Consider the following 23,459-nt stretch of genomic DNA (forward strand, 5'->3'; position numbering starts at 1 on the left):
AACTTGCAGTCATCTGGGGTTTTTTTGGGGATTTAAATATCATTTGAAAACAAAAATGAAGGAAATCCTTTCGTTTCTAAATTTCGGAACCTGCAAACAGGAGGAGGAAATGGGTTTATTTAGAACTTTTTATTTTCCTGGTGGTTCAGCTGTGTCCTCAAAGTACAGGAAACTAAATAAATACTACTTAGGGGTTATGTTGTGGTTTTTAAACCTAGTTGGGTTTTTTAAATTGCTTACCTTTAACTTAGATGCCACCTCTTTCAAATTAAGAATATTTCCAGTCAAATCCTATAGCTCCTGGTAACAGGGTTGTAGGCACTTTTTTTCAGAGCCTCTTTTAACAAGATCTTGTTCAGGGCTCCCACTTTTTACTGAAGTTTTTGATTTTTGTGTGTGTGTTTTGTTTTGCACAGGTACAGCATCCCAAAGCCACCTGTTATTTACTTTCTCCTTATCCAACAGTGATAGATTAATTTAGCTAAAAATAGTATATTACATTGTGCTGCACCCATCTACTCTATTTCCCAAGGACCTTCCATCCCCTTAGGAGAGGGGTCTGGAAACACCCAAAAAGCCCCTCCCCACTTTGCCGTCGTCGCGGGTGAATGCATTGCTACCTTTTGGCAGTTGAAAGGGAGACGCATCAGAGTCGGAGAACCTGCTGCCACGACGGCGAGGATGTGCGGCGGTCTCTGGGGAAACGCTGCCTCTGCCCTCACCTGGCGCGGGTGGCCCTGTGCCTTCCGCTGGCCGCCTCCCTCTCGCTGCCCCGCATTCCCGTGCCCTCTTGCTCTTCTCTCTTGGCTCAAGATCGCTACGCTTTATTTCTGCCTGAGCGTTATTTGAAAACCTTGCTTGGTGTCCTGGCTTACTCTCCACGTCTGCTCCAAGCCACGCTTTGCCCACGCACCCCTCTGCCTTGACCGCCCACGTCCGGCCCAAGTGTGGTCGCAGCCAAGCCCCCTCCGGGTCCCCTGCGCCCAGCGCCTTCTTCCTTGGGTTCAGACCAGAGATGCTTGCCCCGAGATCTCGCCCCTTGCCTTTTTGGGCCACCTGCAGAACACCCTTGGTTGTCAAGGACGTGAGACAGCCGGGGACGGGGAGGCCCCGGGGCCGTTCGGGGGACCTTGGCGCTGCCGCCCGACTGAGTCTAACGGAAGGACGCTGGCCTGCGAGGGACGCCGGCCGGGCCTGGCTGGAGCCAGGCGCGCAGGTGGCGCATCTTCGGGGCTCACTGTGCAGCTTAATTGGGTTAAAGCGAAGCTAAACAGCGAAGCACTTTGTGCAAACTAATTGGTGCAACCAGGGCCTTTTCACTAACGATTTGCACTGTGAGAAACAAAAATTGATTATGAGAAAAGGTGTACTAGGAACCTCGTTAGATCTAGAGGGTTCGAGGAAAGTGAAGTCATTTAGTTTCAAGGACGCCAGGACTGTTTTCCAAGCTGCTGCTTTAAGCACCCGTCACACACTGAGCTGAAGGTGATTTACATAACATAGGATTCACCGGTCCGCGGTTATCACTGTGGGTGAACTGGGCGCCCTAGATGAATAATACTCTAGTGGAAGTACTGCTTGTTGCTGCAACACAGTGATTTTCTATTACACTGAACACGTGAAATGAATTGCCTCTGTAGCTGAATCCTTTCAGTGATCTTGGACGCCCCTCATTGCTGAAGGGAAAATTAAACTATTCTGAAGAGTGTGTTTGCCATCCCCGAAGTTTTTTTATGGAAATGACCTATGGAGAGGAATTACAAATAACAGTATATTTTTGTTTTTCAGCCGAATTTAATCTAGGCTTGGGAGATAGATTTATTTTATGGGAGTGACATATTGGAACTATTTTTCAGTAGTTTTTTAAAAAATATCATTTGATCTATTAAACTAGTTAGGTCAAATGATTATGCAATACATAGAGATGGTTTAATACACATTTATTTATTAATGTCAAAACTTTTTTAAAAAAACTCCAGTTATACCAGTCTTAAAATATTTTTTATTGTAAATATAATCTTAGTACTACTAGAATAAAATTGTGTGTGTCTCATGCTTTAGGATGTAAATACTTAATTGTTTTCAGTGGTATGCATGCAGACATCTTTGACGTGCGCTAATAATAGAATGATAATTGAGGAAAACTGGCCTAATTGAAGGAAAAAACATCCCAAGAATCTCATGATTTAATGATACTTTGAAATGCTTACATTGAATGGTATTTGGAATTTTAATGTCTGACTTTTACATTTCATTTACTTAGTTTATGAGGCAGGCTTGATTCAAAATGTACCAGTTAGAAAAAGAAAAAAAAAAAAAACAATAAGGACACAGCACACTATTATCATAAATGTTAGTAGTATTAGTGAATATAAAATAATTAAATACTGTGATCCTTAACACTTTGAAGCGTTCAAAATAACAACAGCGAAACAACTTTTCCTCAAGTACTATTTCCTGAATAACTTATCCCCACTTTAGTAGACCTACTTACTTATATGGGATATACAAAGGAATTCATAAGTAGTGTCCTTAATAAGTTTAAAGAAAATCTCTATTATGTTGAGAAATACAAGAATGCAAGATTTCGTTTTAGAAAAAAACCTAATTTAAATTTGAATTTCATGTTCATAAATCTCAGCAATTACAACCTTTCATCCTGAAAAAGGTATCTGTTAAAGGATATGCACACACATGTTAAGTGCTCACGTAGATATTGTTTGGTGTTTTTCATTATCTGCTAGCTGCTTGTCTATTCACAAGTATTCATGAATTTAAAGTTTTATTTTTTTAATATGTGCTTATTACACAAGGGAGATAAAAAGAATATGAAGTTGAGTTTATTACATTATTTATCCCTAATGCTGGAGTGGCTTTGAAGGCTCATTGTAGTCATCTGATTTCTTTCCCCCTTCTCTTTTCTTAAATGCACCCAGGCTATTTCAAGTGTTTCATTCTGCCAGACACAATATATTTCTTTTTTTACACTAGAGAAATTAAAGAAAGATATTTGTGCAGGGTTTTCTTTATGTGTCACATTAAATAAAGTAAAATAGAGAGAGTTTTTCTGGTAATCTAATTTGATGGCATCTATACCTTTCTTCCTGTTGTGACTCCTGGTCTAAGAACACTTGAGACAAAAAAATAGTTTGAAAGCTTTCAAGGTTTCAGTGATTTCTTAAAGTAATTATTTCATGCCTTAATATCAGGTTTATTTCAAAGTCAAGCAGAGGATTGAGGTCACTGTTTGCCCAATTTAGACCCTATTTTATTTCTTCAACTAGAGCATTTTGAGAATTGCTAATTTTTAAAAATTGCTTATTCTTCACTTGACTGATGGCCTTTGCCTCAGTTTTATTCATCACTCTAATTCACAATCATATAGTCACATTTGTAGTGACAAGTACCGTTTTCTCTACAATGTTACTTAATAAACTTGATATTGGCATTAATAGGTTTTTGAAAAGAAAAGTAATTTTGAGATTAAAAATGGAAGTTGGGAGTACACTTAGAAGAATTGACCACCACTGCTTGATTTGTAGTAATACTGGATAACTCTAGCCAAAATCCTCTTTTGGTAGAAAAAGAAATTTAAAGTTTGGGTTATTTTCATAATTGTCTCTGTTTCCTCAATTCACTTGCATGTGTACCCAGAGGTGCAGGATGTTTTCAGTTTTATCTGCAAACTGAAGAAAAAATGGAGGTTATCAACCTGAAGAATTTTTTATTGCTTGGCATAAATTGTGATCTCTAACCTTTTCTAAACATTTAAGGACAATGAAGTTAGTCATTCATTTATTGAGTATTATGTAGGAAATATGGATTCCAATAGTCTAGTTTCTCACAGACCCTTCAGAAAGCTACTATTCTCTTTCTAATTAATAAAACTAAAATTCTTTTTGTTAGATTTCAGCTTATATTTTTCTTTTGTTAGTATAGAAATATTCAGACAGGATAAATGGGCTCACATGATTCTTTTTTATATGAATGTATGAAAATTAGTTTTCCTAACCCATAACGTATACACAAATGTATGTATGAATATACATACATTTCATTTCATACAGCTTCATTTTTTGGTGAAATTTATTTTTTTAAGTTAGGTTTGTTGGTGTGTAATTTGCATACAGTGTGAATTTACATATATTTGTGTATATGGCTACATTTTTAGTACTTCTTAATATGCTATAGTTTTATTGCACTTAGAGAAAACAAGGAAATCAGATTCGATTAGTGTCTGTTAATCTCTACATCTGTAGTAGGTCATCCAGGACTGCATTGCTCTCATTACTGTTTCATACTGTATGTGATTAAGCCACTGAAAATATTCACCATGACCTTGAGACTAGAATATGGTACATAGGTAATCAACTTCCAGTGATTACATGTCTAAAATAACCTTTCCTATTTTTAATTTATAGTTTTGGAGCTTATATTTTAATGAGCAAAGTAATTCTTCTAAACCAAGATTTATTTTTATAATGATCAGTAACTGGAGTAATAACTTAAAAGGATAATTACATCAAATAGAAAATGATTACCTTTTATCATGTATATTATGTACAGTAAAATAAATGGTTATAGAAAAAGAAGGAAATTAGTTTATAAATAGAAATTTTCTTTATATCTTTACGTATAAGTATAGTGATAACTATCTGAGAATATAATACCTGTGTAATATTTCATTTCCAGTTAGATGTTATTTCCACTATTGTAATAATATACGTGTTAGTACACCAATATGTACTGTTTTTTAAAGCACACTTTTCATATAATGATCTGTCAAAAAATATCAAGTCAAAAGTAATACTAATGAGTAGTTAATACTTTATATTTACATATCCTTATCCACTTTATTATCTAAATATCCTGATCAAATTAGAAGTATTAACAGCATAGTTTGTAAGATGTAGTGTTTCTGATTTAAAAAAAAAAAAAAAGGTGGGAACCTAGTGAAATAAACTGTATAGCTTCATTTTTCTGTGAAATTTATTTTTTAAAGTTGAGTTGTTACTGTGTAATTTTCATACAATAGTATTCTATGCTTTTCCCATATGATTGTGCCATTCTATGAATTCTGACAAATGTATACCATCATAGAAACTCCACCACACATGTAGAACATTTCTATTACCACAAAAATATTTCTTCATGCCCTTATTTCATTATTTTTATTTGTAAATTTTATGATTAATATATAAATGTCTAGGTTTTATATCAAAAGATCTTTAGACTATAACACCATTATTTATTTACCCTAGAATTTACTATTGTATCATGCTTCCAATTACAGACAAGTTTTAATCAAAAAACACTGAAACAAAGTATAAAATAATATTTCAGACATATAAGCAATATGTTTATAATTTTTATTAGGTAAAGTTGTTCAGTTTTAATGTATGTGACTAATACTTGGTAGAAGATTCATTTTTCAAAGAAACTTATAATATTTAGTATGCTAACATGAATATATATGTTAGATTTATGAATCTAGTTTACAGCTTGCACATCAAGATATGTAAGAAAGAACAGGGGTTTCTCATTTAAGTTAGCAACATTTGAAGCATATTTGTAATGTTTGTAGCTTATCGCACTAAAGAAAGAAATGTCAAGATTTCTCAATATTTTTACTTTGCATTTTCAGCAAATTAACCTGCCCTTTGAGTGGTAGGAATTGAGGCTAAAGAGTTTGTTAGATCTAATATTAATTAATATATGCACATTCTTGGAACATATGTATATATATACAGAATCCTAATTTGTGTGAGTATACATTATCATGTAAATTTAGATGATTACAATACTCTAAATCAGGAATTATAGAAGTGAAGACATTTTCATTGATAATGATTCTTTTTCAAATATTCTGCCTTTTTACAACTTGGAATAGTACAACTAGTCTTTTATTTCTTCCCCCAAGATATACAAATTATTTAAATGCTTTCTGTTTTATATTTTCATTTGGCAGTTACAATAGAAATTTTAATGTTATGCATGCTTACAGGCCTATTAAAAAAGAAGTTATTGCTTTCTTAATAATCTTGAACCATCTTTAAGAAATACACTCTTTTTATGGTTTGCAAAATAGCTCATACATGCAGACTGTGTACATACACGCACACACATACAAAACACCAGTGTTTAAGATAGTAAAAGATTGAATTGGCCTCTATACATTTTCTGTATTAATCTGTTAAAAGGAAACAACTACTAAATACTGAATTCTTGTTACCACCGGGAAGTAATATCCACATCTGCAAGATTGTCTCATAATAACCCTTAACATTTTTCAATAATACCTGAAGAGATTGTACCTAAATGGATTTATAAAATAACACTGGAAATTCCAACAGCATGTATTCAGTCATATATAGTATGTCAACTTGAATGTCATAAGCTTTTAATTATGAAATTGAGAGGTTTAAATATTGCTAGCCATTTTGTCCATAGAAAAAAATTCTTGAATATTTACCTATATTAGTATGTATGTGTATGTGTGTATATATATATACACATATATATATAAAAGGACCTTCACTAATTTAAAATTATTTTTTACTTTTTTGCAACAGACCAAGCTTAAATTTTTTTTGTAACCTTAACCTGCATTTGATAAACAAAGTGTATAACTCATCGGGGGAAAAATGTGGGATGTTTTGTTTTTTGTTTTTTACTAGCAAATTCAGTTCTTCATTTGTTTTGCTCTCCACGCTGCATTAGCACAGTTTTCCCCTGTGTGCATCTGCCAGTGTACAATTTAGCCACGGGCATCTGTAGACCTTGTGGTGATCAGTATTGCAGGCAAAAGCCATATGTGTTTAAATAAAAAAAAAATCTCTTTATTTCATTTGCTGTTTTAACTGGATGGATAACTTTTGTGCCTCAAGACAGAAGAAGAAAAAATACAGAAATAATTAATTGCCTCTATTCTTGAGGCAGTTTCATTTCCCCCTCCAATATGGAATGCTTGTCAGCTTTCCTGATAAATGACTGCATGTATTTGCATAGATTTTACATTAACACAAAAATTAGTTTTATTTGTGGAAAACTAGTTTACATAATAATATAAAACCCAGTGTTATTGATTATGTTTCCAAGCATTGATGACTTTAGAGGGATGGTAGTATTCTGAATTTTCAAAGGTCTGATCAACCTATTTAATTTAAACTTTCTTTTGACAAATAGTTTTGCATTAAGATCTAAAAGACATATTTATAAATTTTAAAGTTTTAAAACTTCTTTTCTAGATACACTTACCACAACCATTTCAGACTCATGGTAGCACCCATTTGGTAAGAAGATCCTGATTTTAAACTTTTGCCAAGAAATATTTTTAAATACATGTAACCAGTTACATACACTTCGGCCAATTGGAGGACTGCATCTATGTGAATGACTTTAATTTTCATATTCATATTTTGAAAGAAAGATGGGTGCTATATTGGGTGTGTGCAGTTTAGCTAATTCTTGGGAAATTATGCATTGTTTACAACCAAATTTAAAATATATCTGAGAACTATTCTCTCCATCTTTAACGTATCTCCTTCTGTATAGTTAATTAACCACCTTCCCCCAGCCCTGAAAAAAACCACTCTGCTGGAGCTGTTAGGGTGCTGAAAACAATTCTACCTCTCTAAGTGGCAGGCAGTAGATGTTTATTCATACTATAATCTGGCATCTTGTTGTCTAGAGGCATCCTGCTAATTATGTGCTATCATTGTATTATCCATGTTACGGAAAATTTAAATATGTTCGCTACTGTTAGTTACATCACAAAGCTTTTCATAAAATATACTTGATGCTCAAGAAACCTACTATACTTAATGGCAACCTAAACCAAGAGTGTCTCTGCCACTTCTTGATTCTGGGACACCCTGGGTGCCAGCTGTCACAGCTCAGCTAATGATGACAAATGCCCCTCTCTATGCAGATTGCAGAGCTTGCAGGCTGCTGTGAAAGGCAACCAGATTACCTTTCTTCGGATAGTAACTTAACCTTTTAAACTCATGTCAGAATGAAATGATCAGCTGTGATAGTTTCAATATCTGTATCTTTAAAAACAAAAATTAGAATAATATCAAAAAGCATTTCTGAAGTTTTCCAGTATTTGTATGATTTACAGTGTTTTACTCTTGAATGCTGTAATATTCTTAAATAAGAAACTCTGGGTAAGACATACTTCATAACCACTCTAAAGTATGTATTTGAACTCTGCATATAAATCAGGTAATGGATAATTGAGAAAATTCTCCAGATGTTTAGTCCAAAAAATAGACTATTGAAATTTTGAGAGGAAAATAGGTTTTTCTCTTCTCCACCTGAGTGAATGATAAAGCCTCAATTCTCCCACTATTTGTGCAAGCCTAGCCTGTCCCAAGCCAATAGTTATATCATGTCATTAAAACTTAGTGGGTTATTCCAAAATGATTTAGAGAATAATTGTTGCTAATGATTGTTTTCTCTGGGTATTTTCAAATATGATCTTTTAAGTTATTAATTTGTTCTATAGAAATTTATGCACTTTGGGAGGCCAAGGCGGGGAAGATCACGAGGTCAAGAAATTGAGACCATCCTGGCCAACATGGTGAAACCCAATCTCTACTAAAAATGCAAAAATTAGCTGGGTGTGGTGGTACATGCCTGTAGTGCCAGTTACTTGGGAGGCTGAGGCAGGAGAGTAGCTTGAACCTGGAAGGCAGAGGTTTCAGTGAGCTGAGATCACGCCACTGCACTCCAGCCTGGCGACAGAGCACAACTCTGTCTCAAAACAGAAAAGAAAGAAATGTATTATATTATGGTACCTATACTTATATGAATTTTTCAAAACAATGATGAATATCATTAACTATAATGTAATTCAGGGGGATAAATTACCTATTAAATGAGATAATGCTTTACAATTGCAACATTCTTTTCAATTTACAAAGAATTTATATCCATTAATTCATTTGATACTTAAAATAATTCCGAACTGGGAGAGATGGGTGGTAAGGAACAGGGACCAATTTTTAATGGATATTTAATCTCATTTAATCTTCACAACAAATATTAGTTCTTATTCACAAATAAAGAGCCTGAGGTTTACAAAGTTGTGTCTTACCGGGGTCACACAAGTAATTGCAGAGCCAGGCCTGTCTGACTGTAGCTGCCATCTGAATACAGTATGTAGACTACCTATGTCCCTATCCAGACATAATTCGTGGCTACTGCTACTAGGATATAAATGTTATTCTGAAAAGAAACCTACAGGCTTGCATTTACATACATAATATAATTGATGAGTTTTAAAGATTGGGTTCTTTATAGGACGGATTTAAATATGTAAATACTGAGATACTTTTTATGTTATGAATTTTAATTTTATGAGGTATTGATCTATCACATTGGGAGAAACTATTTAGGAAAGATACGCACTATTTACTGAATATCAAATTGGACTAATTCACCTAGATAACCACTTCATTATAAAACTTAAGATTAATGAGATATGCCTTTATAAATATGATGAAGAGATGCAATTATTTCAATAATTACTTGAGTGAAATATTTATGTACTTTTCTTTTATAAAGGTTTATCCATATCATAATTTTACTGTGTAATAACAGCCAGCTATATGACCCACAGTATTGTTTTTCAGCTCAAGATACATTGAAAACTCCCTTTTATCATGAATTTAAGTGCAATCATTTCCAAGAAAGCTATGCAAATGCCAGTTGTTTTTATTCTGTAGTAAATTGTTCTTTGGTATTGATACTAAAATGTGAGGAAATTTTTTCAATTATACATTGAATGATTATATTATTATATGAAGACTGTATTTATTCTAGAATACTAATAGAATTCTATATAAGTGCTTATCAAATTTTATTAGAATTATAAATTTATTAGAATTTATTTAGAATACTAATAGAATTCTATATAAGTACTATATAGTTCCTAATTAGTTACTATATGTAATTTTATATAGTTACTAATCAGTACTAATGCTCAAATTGTATTTCACTCCACATAAAAATTAAAACTTACAGTGAAAATTTTACTAACGTGTTGGGCAGTTAGTATCAGGGAAGGAAGTAATTCTGCCTCATAAGTCTGACATTTTATACTAGGGCAGTAAAGAACTCTGGAGGAGAATACAATGGAACCCTCTTCATAACTGTCTGAATCTTTTCTACACCATTACCAGCCATGGTAACAACCATAGCCAGAGGTGGTTATCTGACCTCTACTTTTACCTCCATTGATGAGAAACTTACTACCTACCCAGATGGTTAACTGCACTTGCAACAATTCTAATTGTTAGAAAGCTCTTTCTAATATTGAAACAAAATCCTTCCCCTTGAAACTTTCACCTTTGGCCGCTACTTTCCCTTCTGAATAGTCTTATCCCTTTAACAGATACATGCTTTTTAAATTCAGCATTTGAGATACCAAGTTGAACATACTCCAGCCTTTGAGCCATTACACCTTTGGCATATTTTAAGTCACCTCACTGTTCAGGACCCATTCTGGTACATGATTTTCTTCAAGTATGGTGCCTAGAATTTATTACTCCTAGAATGAATTGGTGAATGTAGAGAAGGCTTTATTAATAGTGAAGCATGGGTCACATTAACTTTTTGGGCATATCCGTAGCCGTGCAGATAAATGCTGTTAGTCAACAAATATCTTATTTGTGTAAACATGTTATTACCAAAGTCCTAAGTACATGACTTTTGTATTCATCCAACTCATTATGTCTTGCTATTTTGAGGTATTTTTTTCCATGACTTGACTTATAATAGCAACTTATACATCATTATTTTAAGAATCAATAGGCATAACAGTTCTTTCTAGAAATATGTTCATAATGTACACATAGAATATTCAGAGCAAAACAGAATTTAACTTTAATGAATTTAATGTTTTTGCTCGGCTTAAGTACAGAAGGAAGCTTCTGTACTTAACAAGACCTCAGGATAGATTCAACTTACTAAATACTCTACAGCCTTTGTATATTTTTTTGCCAAATATTTAAAATACTAATATTAGTTTTTCATAGCTTTATCGAAATGTGTAGCTAAGAAGCCTCATTTGAGATAAAGTATGTATGTTATGTATTTTGGCATTTATCAATTTTGCTTTGTCAATAAATTTTTTATCTACAAATGGAATCTACAGGTTTCCCATGTGCTTCGTCAACGAACAGCAAAACTAATAAACTTTAAATGCAAATAGATGTGCTCCTAGAACTTGTAGACTGTTATAGGAATCACCTGCATATTGATCTACATGTTTTAACCTTTTGACAAGAGTTTCTAAATAATTTATCATGAGCTGAGGTAAACACTTTTAAAAAGTGATATTTTTAATAACTTTAAGTCAATTTGAAAATTTGTAAATTAAGCTAAAGTAGTCTCAGGATCCATTCTGCTCAGTTGTTTTTTTCAAGTGCAGTGCCTGGAACTGAATGTTCATTATCACAGAGTGAACTGGTGAATGTAGAGCAAAGAGACCTCCCTTAAGTAATGAATACATTGTTGGAAAAAACGTATTCTGAGAATTCTCAAAACACATTTGAGAATTAGTAGTAAAATACAAAATACATTTTATTATATATTAAGTAATTAGTAAAACAAAATACATTTATTTATGTTCGTATGGGTGGTAAAAAAAAAAAACTTGTATTAACTTTTGTGTTAATACAAGTTTTAAAGCCTCGAATTTCTTTAAGTGTAGGCACATGTTTTTATTTGCAAGTTGTTTTTTTTTAATGAGGATGTTTCATTACTACTTTATTTATTACTGCTGTGACATCTAGGCAATAAAAGACAAAGACAGCCTGCCTGAAATTTGACTTTCTTGCAGTTTGTGTCTTGAATGGGGAATAAAGAAGTCCAGTGCGTTTACAAAAGAAACATTCTCAAGTGAAGAGCTGCCCCATCTGTTTCATCTGGTGGCTTATGCAGTGAGAGGTGTTATCACATGAATCTAAATGCACAAGCAGTTGTTTTATGAACTCTTTCTGTGCTTTGAGGAGTTTATAAGTTGCCTACTCTGTTGTGTGTCAGTCCCAGCTGACCCAAGTGCATTCTGCTGAGCATATTTGGGGGATAATTAGAACTAATGAAGCCTGGAATACAGCTAATTCTCTAAGTGATTTATTCTTATGCTCTTGTCTGATCCCTAAGAATTCACCAAATCATAATCTATGCCTCTTATTTTTTCCTAGCATTGTGTAGATGCAGCTACTCTGTGACTATTTGATGGGCATCAAAAGTAAATTAGGTATTTGAAAAGCTGAGAAACATGTTTCAAAGTCAAACTTTATGTTATTTATTAGTCCTTAGGCTTGAGAATAATGCCAGTTCTTCAACATTTTATGTTTTTGTTTAAATCTCAAAATGTTTATGGCACTTGCAAGTAAATAATGGGATAGAAAATATAAAGCAGTAAGAGCTTATTTAAAAATGTACCACTGGGAAATAAAACCTACAAGTAAAACAATTGAAAATTATTAATGGAAGATTCCTATTTCTTAATTAGGTTTTCCAAGGAAATAGGAAGTTTAAAAAAACAAAAAACTTTGTGACTAGCTTTCATGTTCCAAAACCGTTTCATTAACCTGGCTTCACTGTCCTAGCAGTGTTGAAAGTGATGTTTCTTTATGTGCCCTCACCACATAGTCGGTGATTCAGTAGCCTGCAACACTTTAAATCCCATCAACCTGCTTTCCTTTCCGGTTATAACTGTTTCAATGAGTGGCACTTTTGTTGTGCAGGTTGAGATCTGGTAGCTTACTGAGGGTATACTAGAATGAGGACAGACACAAATGCCAACAAAACAAGGCTATAACTTTATTAAAGCCTTATACTCAGTAAATAAGATAGTGGAGTCTCTTCAGCTAAGTAGTTTTATAGCCTATGTCCTCTTTGGTCTTCTGTTTTCTAGAAACTATAGCAGAATTTATTGTTAAGAATTGTTACTTTTACCTATTGATCCCTATATTTAATATTCACCATATTCTAGAGCCCAGATAACAAAAACCTTAAGGGCAAGTGCCACTTTATTAGTTAGCTGTGCTGAAATACCTGTACTAATGTAGATCACCAACTAGACTGATTATTGACCAAAGGACCAGTTGGAGATTCCTGAATCTCATTACAAGATACCTAATGCAGACCCAGATAAATTCTAGTCTCAACTGTATACCTTGACCTAAGAAGTTACTGTTTCTCATATTTTACCTTCTGCCTACAAGTCAGCTAACACTCAAAAACATTTCTTACGAACTTGATGAAAAAAGTTGCAGGTCATTTTTTAAAGAACATTTTTATATATTTAAACAAGATAAAGAGTGAATTGGTAAAATTGGCTAAAATTGAGTTTTGTTATCTGCAAGTTATTCTGCTAAGTGTTCTATCTGTATTACGTGTATGTACCTTCATCCTCTCAACACTATGAAGTAGAACTTCTGATCTCATTTCATTGTCAAGAATCTGAGACACAGAGAAGTCAATTAACTTCTCTAAGTTTACGAAGCTAGGAGCAAGCAGAGTTAAGATTTTCCTCTCTGCCATCTGATCCCAGGTTCGAGAGTGTGCTTTCTTAGTCGTCATATAGAACCTCTCTAAGTGTGTCTTGTCATCTGTAGAACAGGGATAATAATTCTGTATCATAGGGTTGTTGCACAGGTTAAATAAATTAATATATATAAAAAGTTTATGTGTTTTGAAAAGAATATTTTTAAACTTATATTACCCAAGATTACACAGAAACTAGCAAAGATAGGATTCAAACCCAGTTTTTTCTGTCTCCAGACTTGAGTTTATGTAGCATCATGCTTAGGTATGTTTGTTGAATGAATAATTAAATAAATATCATCTATTCTGTTCTTTCCAGTGGAAGATTTTGTTAATTGTGCTGATTATTTAGATAGCATATACCTGGTACTCTGCTCAAATGAGCGAATGATTTTTCAAACAATACTCTCCAATAAAGTATGTTCTATACATCGATCACTCTTAAATTTTTATCTCTAGCCAAGACCTCTCCCCTTAACTTCAAACTTGTATGTCCGGTGGTATGTCCACATTGTCCACATATTTAAGATGCATTTCAAACTTAGATCTCAACTGAGCACCTGTTCTTCAACCCAAGCCTGCTTCTCCATCAGTCACCTGTACCTCAGTGAAGTGCAGCACCTTTTTTTCCAGTTGCTTAGGCCAACTGTGACTGTCATCTTTGACTTCTCTCTTGCTTTTGTACCCAGTATCCAGAATATCAGCAAATCCTCCAGAATCTTCCCATCTCTCACCAACTTTACAGCTTCCATCCTTGCAAGCCACTATCATCTCTTAATTTATTTTTGGTGCCCATCATCTTGTATGGGTACTGCTAGTTATCTGAGACAATATAGAATGAGAAAAAGTACAAGGAATCATGCTAGCGAACATCAGTAGAAGAATATGACCCAATAGGAATGAATGAGAAGGAATCTTCAGAAAAGTAAGGAGGAAAACTAACAAATATAACTGTCTTAAATGCCAAACACAAGAGAGTTGTAATAAAAAGCTAGTGGACAAGAGTTCAGCTACCACACAGAGTTCGAATAACCTGAAAAGTTCTTTTTTTTTTTTTTTTTTTTTTTTTTTGAGACGGAGTTTCGCTCTTCTTACCCACGCTGGAGTGCAGTGGCGCGATATCGGCTCACCGCAACCTCCACCTCCTGGGTTCAGGCAATTCTCCTGCCTCAGCCTCCTGAGTAGCTGGGATTAAAGGCACGCGCCACCATGCCCAGCTAATTTTTTGTATTTTTAGTAGAGACAGGGTTTCACCATATTGACCAGGATGGTCTCAATCTCTTGACCTCGTGATCCACCCACCTCGGCCTCCCAAAGTGCTGGGATTACAGGCGTGAGCCACCGTGCCCAGTCCACCTGAAAAGTTCTTTATCTTTCCACATCAGTATCAGTGGAATTGTGGAGACAGATGCAGATCACAATGGGATTGAAGAGTAGATGGGAGGTGGACAGTGAGGTAGACAATACCCTTTCAAGAAAAGTAGGATTGGAGACTATCCTAAGTGAAGGAACTCAGGAATGTAAAACCCAACATTGTATGTTCTCATAAGTGGGAGCTAAGCTGTGAGGATGCAAAGGCATAACAATGACACAGTGGGCTTTGGGGAATCAGCAGGGAAAGCGTGGGAAGGGAGTGAGGGGCAAAAGACTACAAATGGAGTTCAGCATACACTGCTTGGGAGATGGCTGCACTAAAATCTCACAATAAAGAACTTACTCATGTAACCAAATACCTTTTTCCCCCAAAACCTATGGAAATAAAAAAAGTAGAAATAAAGGAATCCAAGAGATAGTATGGTAATTACGAAGTGATGTAAGATAAAATTTTAAAGGTATTTGAACATATTTAGGGCATAGGGAAAGAAGTTTTAGAGGAGAGGTTCAAGTTAAAATGAAGGACTAAATAATGGAGGTCTGTCTATCTCCAAGATCAATAGATCAATAGAAGGAAATGGTATCATTGTCTTGAGGCTACAATGAGAAATGGCTTTATCCTTGAAGATAAAGTCTACACAATTATAATACTGCATTTTATTTCATTCCATATATATTTGTAACAGTAGAGGGTGAGGTGTTGAGTTTATGATAAAGAGGTGGAGATCTGGAAATGTAGCAGGAAGAAACTTGCATTGCGGAAGATAAATTTGTCATGAATTGCGGAAGATAAATTTGTAGAAGGTGGTTTTTAAAGTTTATGGAGTATAAGACTAGGCCTTAGTTTTCTCTTGGCACTTAAAGCACTGGGACTGAGGTAAGACTCAAGGAAGGACTTAGATGTTTAAACTGTCAATAAAAGAAATGGGAAGTAGCAATGCTGACTCCTGCTTTACCTGGCAACCCTAGATGAAGAGTAGATGTAGTAAAATTTCAAAATAGGTAAGTGAGTAAGATAGCTTATGTAAGGTTTGTTCTTGCCGAGTTTAAAAGGAAGAAACTGAGGCCAACATAAGAAGATCCAATATGAAGGAATTTATTCAGGCTCCCGGGCGAGGTTCTGCGGTCCGACAGAAAGGGCCGGAGAAGTCGCGCGGACTCCTCTCAGACGTGGGGTTTTATAGGGAGTGAAGGAGCTCAATTGGTTGTGGGAGAGCAGGACTGCTATTGGGTAAGGTTACAAGCCTTTGTTTGCATACAGGACTTGGCTGCTATTGGTTGGAATTACTCGGCTGCTATTGGCTAGAAAGACTCAGCTGCTATTGGCTAGAAAGACTTGGCTGCTATTGGCTAGAATCACAAGACCCCACTTGCATACTGGGTTCTTTAAGGGAAAGCCAGGCTGTGCGAGAAAAGGAGAAGGGAACATGCCCAAGCATGTCCGAGCTTTCGGAGAAAAGGGGGGATGTGTGCGTCCAAGCTCCCGGCAAGGCAACTGGCCTTACAGCTTAAACCTAGGCAGACTGGTTTACTAAGCAGAATATGGACATAAGCATAGATGGCTAAAATTCAAAGAAATCAAGGAATTTTAAGATTAAGATACAGAATAGATTGTCTATATGAATACTCAATTCTCTAAAAGTGATTATAAGATTCTGGGTAGAGAGGGAAAGAATTTTGGCAAAAGAAGACCCATGAAGAGTAAAATGAAAGCTGTTAAGTGAGTGGAAAGGGAGACAGTCTGATTCACCAGAGCTTACACAAAACAAAACAAATGGGCCTAAGAGGGGTTGCTGGGATATTGGAAGCCAAAAGATAACTTGATGAAATCCTTTGTAGTCTAATGCTTTGAATACTTTTGAGAGATTTAATAAGCAGTTTTACCATCAACAGCTAATGATACAGTAGTTTATTTAAATTTATTCCTGGATCCAGGGAAATCATAGACTCTTTTAAAAGACCCTGACATTCCATCTGAAAGTGCTTTTTAGATGTCTGCCCAGGTGATAATCCACTTTAGTATATCCATTTCCAATACTACTAAAGTGTCCATCAGGATATTTTGGTAGGACCTAGCCATATGTTTTACTTGAAGTATGTAAAACTGCCGAAGATACTTTCCCTTAAGGTTTTGCATATCATAAAACTTTCTGTAGTTTCATAGTAGAGTGAGAAAACCCTTGATTGGGAACCAGAAAGCTTGGGTTCTGGGGCTTGCTCTTTTTCGAATAAAATGCATAATCTTTATTAATGGGCTCAGTTTCCTGCCCTGTGTAATGAAGGCATTGGAATAGATTGTTTCCCTTCTAAAATTCACTTGGATCTCTGTATTATTTAACTTTGAGATGAGTACACAATATCAGCAGTTTTACCTTTAAAGGTGTATTTCTTCATGTACAACATACACATTCCTGAAAAGTTAGCGTATTTTTATGATTTGAATTATTTCTAAATATGACTGTGAATTTATTCTTCAAAAGGTCCTTATAATAAATCATTTAAAAATGAATTCATTTTATAACTAATGATTTCATTATAATGTATAATTTCAAATTTAAACCTTTAGTTATTAAGTAAATACAACTCTATATATTTGTCTTTATGTAACTTTATAAAGGGTATCATGAATATGAATATAAGGAATACAAAACCAATGATAAGAAAATAGTAAGAAAGTAATTAATCACTTTAAATGAATTCATGACTTCAGGTACTAACAGAATTTGGAGGTTTGATTAAAGGACCAATCATTGTTGAGGACTTATAGAGAGTGAGATTATGTCAGAAGACTAGATAAGAGCAAAATATAAGAGAATTTTACTTGACACCTTCTTATTCAACACTGGTAACAAAAATGTGATGAAGACTTAAGGGAAAAAGTCAAGTCTGCCTTAAATCCTGTAGGTAAGCAAATAGGATCTAAATTTTTGAAAAATAAATCTGTAGTCTGATAAATTAAGATGTATTAGGTTGGTGCAAAAGAATTGTGTTTTTTCCCATTACTTTTCACGGCAAAAAGTGTAATTACTTTTGCATCAACCGCATATATTGTAAGCCCTAGAGCAATCTCTAATAAAGTAACTAACTATATGTAGTTTAAAAGTAAGTGAAGGAATGGCAAAAGAAGGCAGAAAAGGAGGAAGAGGCGAACAAAAAAGATATGAAAGATATAGAAAACAAAAAGCAAAATACCAGTTGTAAATCCAACCATATCGATAAAAGCATTAAATGTAAATAGATTAAACAGTCCAATAAAAAATCAGAGACTGGGCCAGGTACAGTGGCTCATGCCTCTAATCTCAGCTCTTTGGGAGGCCAAGATGGATGGGCCACTTGAGCATAGGAGTTCGAGACCAGCCTGGGCAACAGGGCAAAACTCTGTCTCTACAAAAAAATAGAAAAATTAGCTGGATGTAGTGGCACATTCCTGTAGTCCCAGCTATTGAGGAGGCTTAGATGGGAGGATTTCCTGAGCCCATAGAGATTGAAGCCACAGTGAGCTGTGATCACACCACTGTGCTCCAGACTGGGCGACAGAATGAGACTCTTTCTTAAAACAAAAGAAACAAACAAAAATCAGAGACTGTCAGACTGAATTAAAATAACAACAAGATCCAACTCTCTGCTCTCTACATACAACCAGATGCTGTTAACTTTGTGTTTTGACCCAGTTTAGGTTCAAAGATACAGATAGGTTGAAAATAAAAGGATTAAAAATATATGCCACACAAACAGCAACCATAAAAGACCTAGAGATGACTACAATAATATCAGATAAAATAGACTTTTACACTAAAAAAAGCAACTAGATACAAAGAGAAACATTTTATAATGATAAAAAGATAGCTTATAGGGAAGTTATAATAATTATAAATATCTTTGCACCTAACAATAAAGCCCAATGTCCATAAAGCAAAAACTGATAGAATTGAAAGGACAAATATTAAATTCTCCAATAATAGTTGGAAATTTCAATGCCCCATTTACAATAATGAAGAAAAGTTAGAAATTTCAATGCCCAACTCTCAATAATAACTAGACGGAAGATTAGCAAGGACAGATGCTCCTCAATTTACGAGGGGGTTACATCTGGACAAACCCATCATAAATTGACGAGTATTGAATGTGTATCATTTTTGCACCATTGTAAAGTCAAAAAATCATAAGTCAAGCCATCATAAGTAGGGGCCCCATCTGTATATACAAGATTCAAACAACACTATAAACCAACCAGACCTAATACACATCTGCAGAATACTCCCAACAACAGCAAAATTTTTTAGTGCACATGGAACATTCTCTAGGATAAACCATATGTCAGGCCATAATATAAGACTGAATAAATTTAAAAGGATTTAAAAAATAAGATTTTTTGACGCAATGGAATTAAAAATCTATCTACAGTTGACAAACTGAATCAGCAAATACTTTGGATAATAGGCAAGATTCATAAATGATATAGAAACCATTTCATGTGACTTGAAAGAACTGAAGCTAGCATACCCAACTAAGGAGTCTAATTTGGATGGTAGAATGGGGATGAAGTTGGATATAATAGTTTCCTCTAAAAAGCCTGTTGTTTATAACAAAGAGTATGTTAATATTTATATATGATTTTCCAGAGGAAATATCAGTGGGGGGAAGTTGCAGCACAAAATAAGGAAGAATATTGTAACTGTACTTTTCAATTCCATAAGATATAGACAGTATTATACTTCCTTTTTTTTTTTTAAAGACAAAGTCTCATTATGTTGCCCAGGCTGGACACAAAGTCCTGGGTTCAAGGGATCCTGCCACTTTAGCCTCCCAAGTAGTTGAGAGGGACTAGAGGCACATGCCACTGTGCCTGACTATGCTTTCATATATCGTATTCCTTAAATTGTATTTTTAAAGTATTATGTAGAAAAGCCAAACAAGGCCAGGTGCAGTGACTCATATATATAATCTCAACACTTTTGATTGGCTGAGGCAGGAGGTTTGCTTGAGCCCAGGGGTTTGAGACCAGCCTGAGCAACATGGTGAGACCTTGTCTCTACAAAAAATGAAAAACTTAGCCAGGCATAGTGGTGCACACCTGTTGTCCCATCTATTCAGTAGGCTGAGGTGGAAGGATCACTTGGGCCTAAAAGGTTGAGGCTGCAGTGAGTCATATTCTTGCCACTGCACTTCATGCACTTCAGCCTGGGTTACAGAGTGAGACTCAAAAAAAAAAAAAAAAAAGGAAGTCAAACAGTAGTTTACAAATAGTTGTTTTCACAAGGATAAGTTTAATTCCTGCAAAGTGTCTTTTCTCAAGAAGTCGAGAAACCTTAGTAACAGGAACAGCTTGGTGTGCAGGCACCTCTACCCCTCCCAGGACTGGAGCTAGAACTTAGATATTGAGTCAGGACATCACATGTCTTTGTCAACAAAATAATGCCCCCTCCCCTCAAACAGATTTAACAAACTTCTAAATAAATTATTGTGCAACTTCCTTATGGTTTGGAAGGAACTTTTTCCTAACTTTATCAAATCTAAAGAACCATAGAGCAATTCTTTCTCCTAAGTCTATGCTCCAGTCATATGCACTGTGAATTATGCAAATAGCTTAGATATGCAGATGAATTAAAATAGAATTTGCGAAACAAAATGCAAATTGTACAAAAATTAAGGATATGATCACCAGTCCAGGATCACCTCCAATGGGTTATCTCATAAGCTGTGAACATTGCAACTTAAAGTGATTCACTCAGGGCCTGAGGAACCTTCTGGAGGAGAAATTGAGGAAGCACTTATACTCTGTATGATTTCATATACACACACAAAAAGAAAATGGACTGAAAACTGTAAATCTATTTTGCCAAATGTTTAACCTTTATATTTATCTGCATTAAAACAATGTTTTTATTACTAGAGAGCGAAATTTTAAAAAAGATTTTAATAAGAAAAATTATTGCATTTGCTATATTCTCTCAGACTATAAATTACACTATAGAAGTAAGTTAGACTTTCCTTCATACCCTGGAAGTACATTTTTAGCATATTATTCTTCCAGTAAACTAATTGATTCCATAGAGTGCTGAAGAAGCTAGCATCTAGATTATCTGTTTTACCTATAAGAGATTAAATTGCATATCTGGAAAATCTGCATAAATCTGGGTGCAGTATCTTTCAGTCTTTTCTCTGTTTTGTAACTATTGACCTATCAATTTAGATAGCACCCTGAAGTATAGAAATGAGGAAAATGACTGGGCACGGTGGCTCACGCCTATAATCCCAGCACTTTGGGAGGCCAGGCGGGTGGATCACGAGGTCAAGAGATCGAGACCATCCTGGTCAACATGGTGAAACCCCGTCTCTACTAAAAATACAAAAATTAGCTGGGCATGGTGGCGCACACCTGTAGTCCTAGCTACTCGGGAGGCTGAGGCAGGAGAATTGCTTGAACCCGGGAGGCAGAGGTTGCAGTAAGCCGAGATCGCGCCACTGCACTCCAGCCTGGGCAGCAAGAGTGAAACTCCGTCTCAAAAAAAAAAAAAAAAAAAAGAAAGAAATGAGGAAGACATAGTATATTATCTCTTTTAATGATAGACAAATGAGGAATCAACTCTTACAGGTATCTAGGAGATTTCATACTATGTATTTATAATCTTATTTAATATTATACAACCAAATATTTTTATGCCTTTTCACTAATTTTCTACCAAGCACTTAAACAGAGTCCATTTAGAATAAAAACCACTTGAATGGAATATTTATGTTTAGAGCTTAGTAAACTTTCTTTGTAATATTGGCTATTATATTTTACCTTGAATGAGTTGCTTATATTTGGACTTTTTTCTAAATACTATTGGTATTTTAGAAGCAAAATTATTTAATGGTGAGATGTATAACATTGGCGATCTTAGCATATTTTGATTTGCACAAAAGTTCTTTAAAGGTCATCTATATGAAATTTCATGAAGGAAATGCATTGGAGATGTTTAGTACACATTTTCTTGGGCACTAAGAATTACTTGCTTATCAGGATATGTATACATTAATACATATCCTGTAATGTCCATCTTCTAAAGAAAGTCCTCTCTGGGTTGAAAACCTCTCATTGCTAATCTTGTTTTTTATATGTCCAGTAAAAATTACCAACATATCTTTCATGAGCTATGGCAAATAATAATTACTGTTCAGTGTATTCCTCCCTAGGCAAATGGGTTCATTTGTAGTACCTAGGACAAGGGGGCCACAGGCAGGAGTCCTCTGCCGTTGGCCATAGTGACACACTGCTACTATACCACATGAAAACATCATGGTTTATTTATTTTAGAGCTGGTTGTAGCAATATTAGAGGGTGATATAATTTTCTTAAAGCTTTAAGAGAGCAGGGACTACATCAACAGGATAATTTGAAGAAAAGCTGCTCAAAAACAAAGTGCCCCAGTCTCTTTAATAAATTGTACTTTCTTCTTGACTATTTAATTAACACAAATGTACACTGAAAGTATTTTTGCTCCAAATCTGAATCTCCATGAGAAAGTGTATATTAAAACATACTAAAATCATATTTTTCAGTTACCTACATTAAATGTTTAGTTCATGTTATAGTTTAATTACATGCTATCTGTCTTCACCAATGGAAATGTAATGTGCTAAATGCTCCATTAATTTTTTTCCCCTTATACCTTACGCTCAGCTATGCCTGGTACAGGAGACATATACTTTTCTCATATTATTGATGAGGTGTTCATGACCTTTCTATTGAGATTTGTGTGGTGGTGCTGTTTAAAGAAAGAGTATTTAGTGGAATTTGTGTGACCACACTAGGCAATGGAAGAATAGGTATTATTTCTGGCCTTGGATCTATAACTCAGGTTAATCATAATCACTTGAAGAAGAAAACAGTCTTGCCACAGCAAGCAGTTTGGGGTTCTCTTTTTCTAAATGAGAGAAAATTGATGTAATGCTTTTTACATTGCATTTTACAGCAAAGCATAAGATCTGTTTACCTGGTTGAAATTCAAATTGTTTTATTATGGTGTCAATTCTTTGGTTTTGGCAGCACTTCTAAAGTGTCTATTCACAAAAAGACTCCCATAGTGAATGAATGCTAGTGTTGACACCACCTAACAAGCAGGGATTATGTGTTTACAGAAGAAGTAATATGATAGGTCAAGTATAAGAGGCACTTCTCAAGAGCACTTCAGCACATAATGAGTGACTGACTAGAAAGTGCGGAGCTGCCACTCTTTAGCTTCGAGTCCGTGTTGATGCCTGCCTCTCTTCTCCAAAGCTCTCTTGATCATGTTCAGCTGCTCTGTTCTCATGTGGGGAATAATAGTAGAGTAAAGCTGCTTTTCTGTCTCATTTTTCTTGCTAATTTACACATTCAAGCCATTTTTTGTTTGCTACCCTTATTTGCTATTCCCTTTTGTCCAAGCACTGTTCTCTTTTTTGCCTCAGGCCTAAGAACTAATTTGAGCTTCTATAATTACTTCATGTTTTACACCTGTCTGCATATCATGCACCCCCTTGTCTCTGTACTTAAGTTG

At 34.9% G+C, this 23,459-nt stretch overlaps 1 protein-coding gene across 10 annotated transcripts in view; it reads left to right on the forward strand.

Annotated features, from left to right (window-relative positions):
* NBEA (neurobeachin) overlaps nucleotides 1-23,459 on the forward strand; it is a 743,003-nt gene that overhangs the window by 546,985 nt on the left and 172,559 nt on the right. The window lies entirely within an intron of this gene.

This window comes from Aotus nancymaae, unplaced genomic scaffold (genome assembly GCF_030222135.1).
Source record: "Aotus nancymaae isolate 86718 unplaced genomic scaffold, 86718_ANA_hifiasm-v0.15.2.pri h1tg000043l, whole genome shotgun sequence".
Classification (NCBI taxonomy): domain Eukaryota; kingdom Metazoa; phylum Chordata; class Mammalia; order Primates; family Aotidae; genus Aotus; species Aotus nancymaae.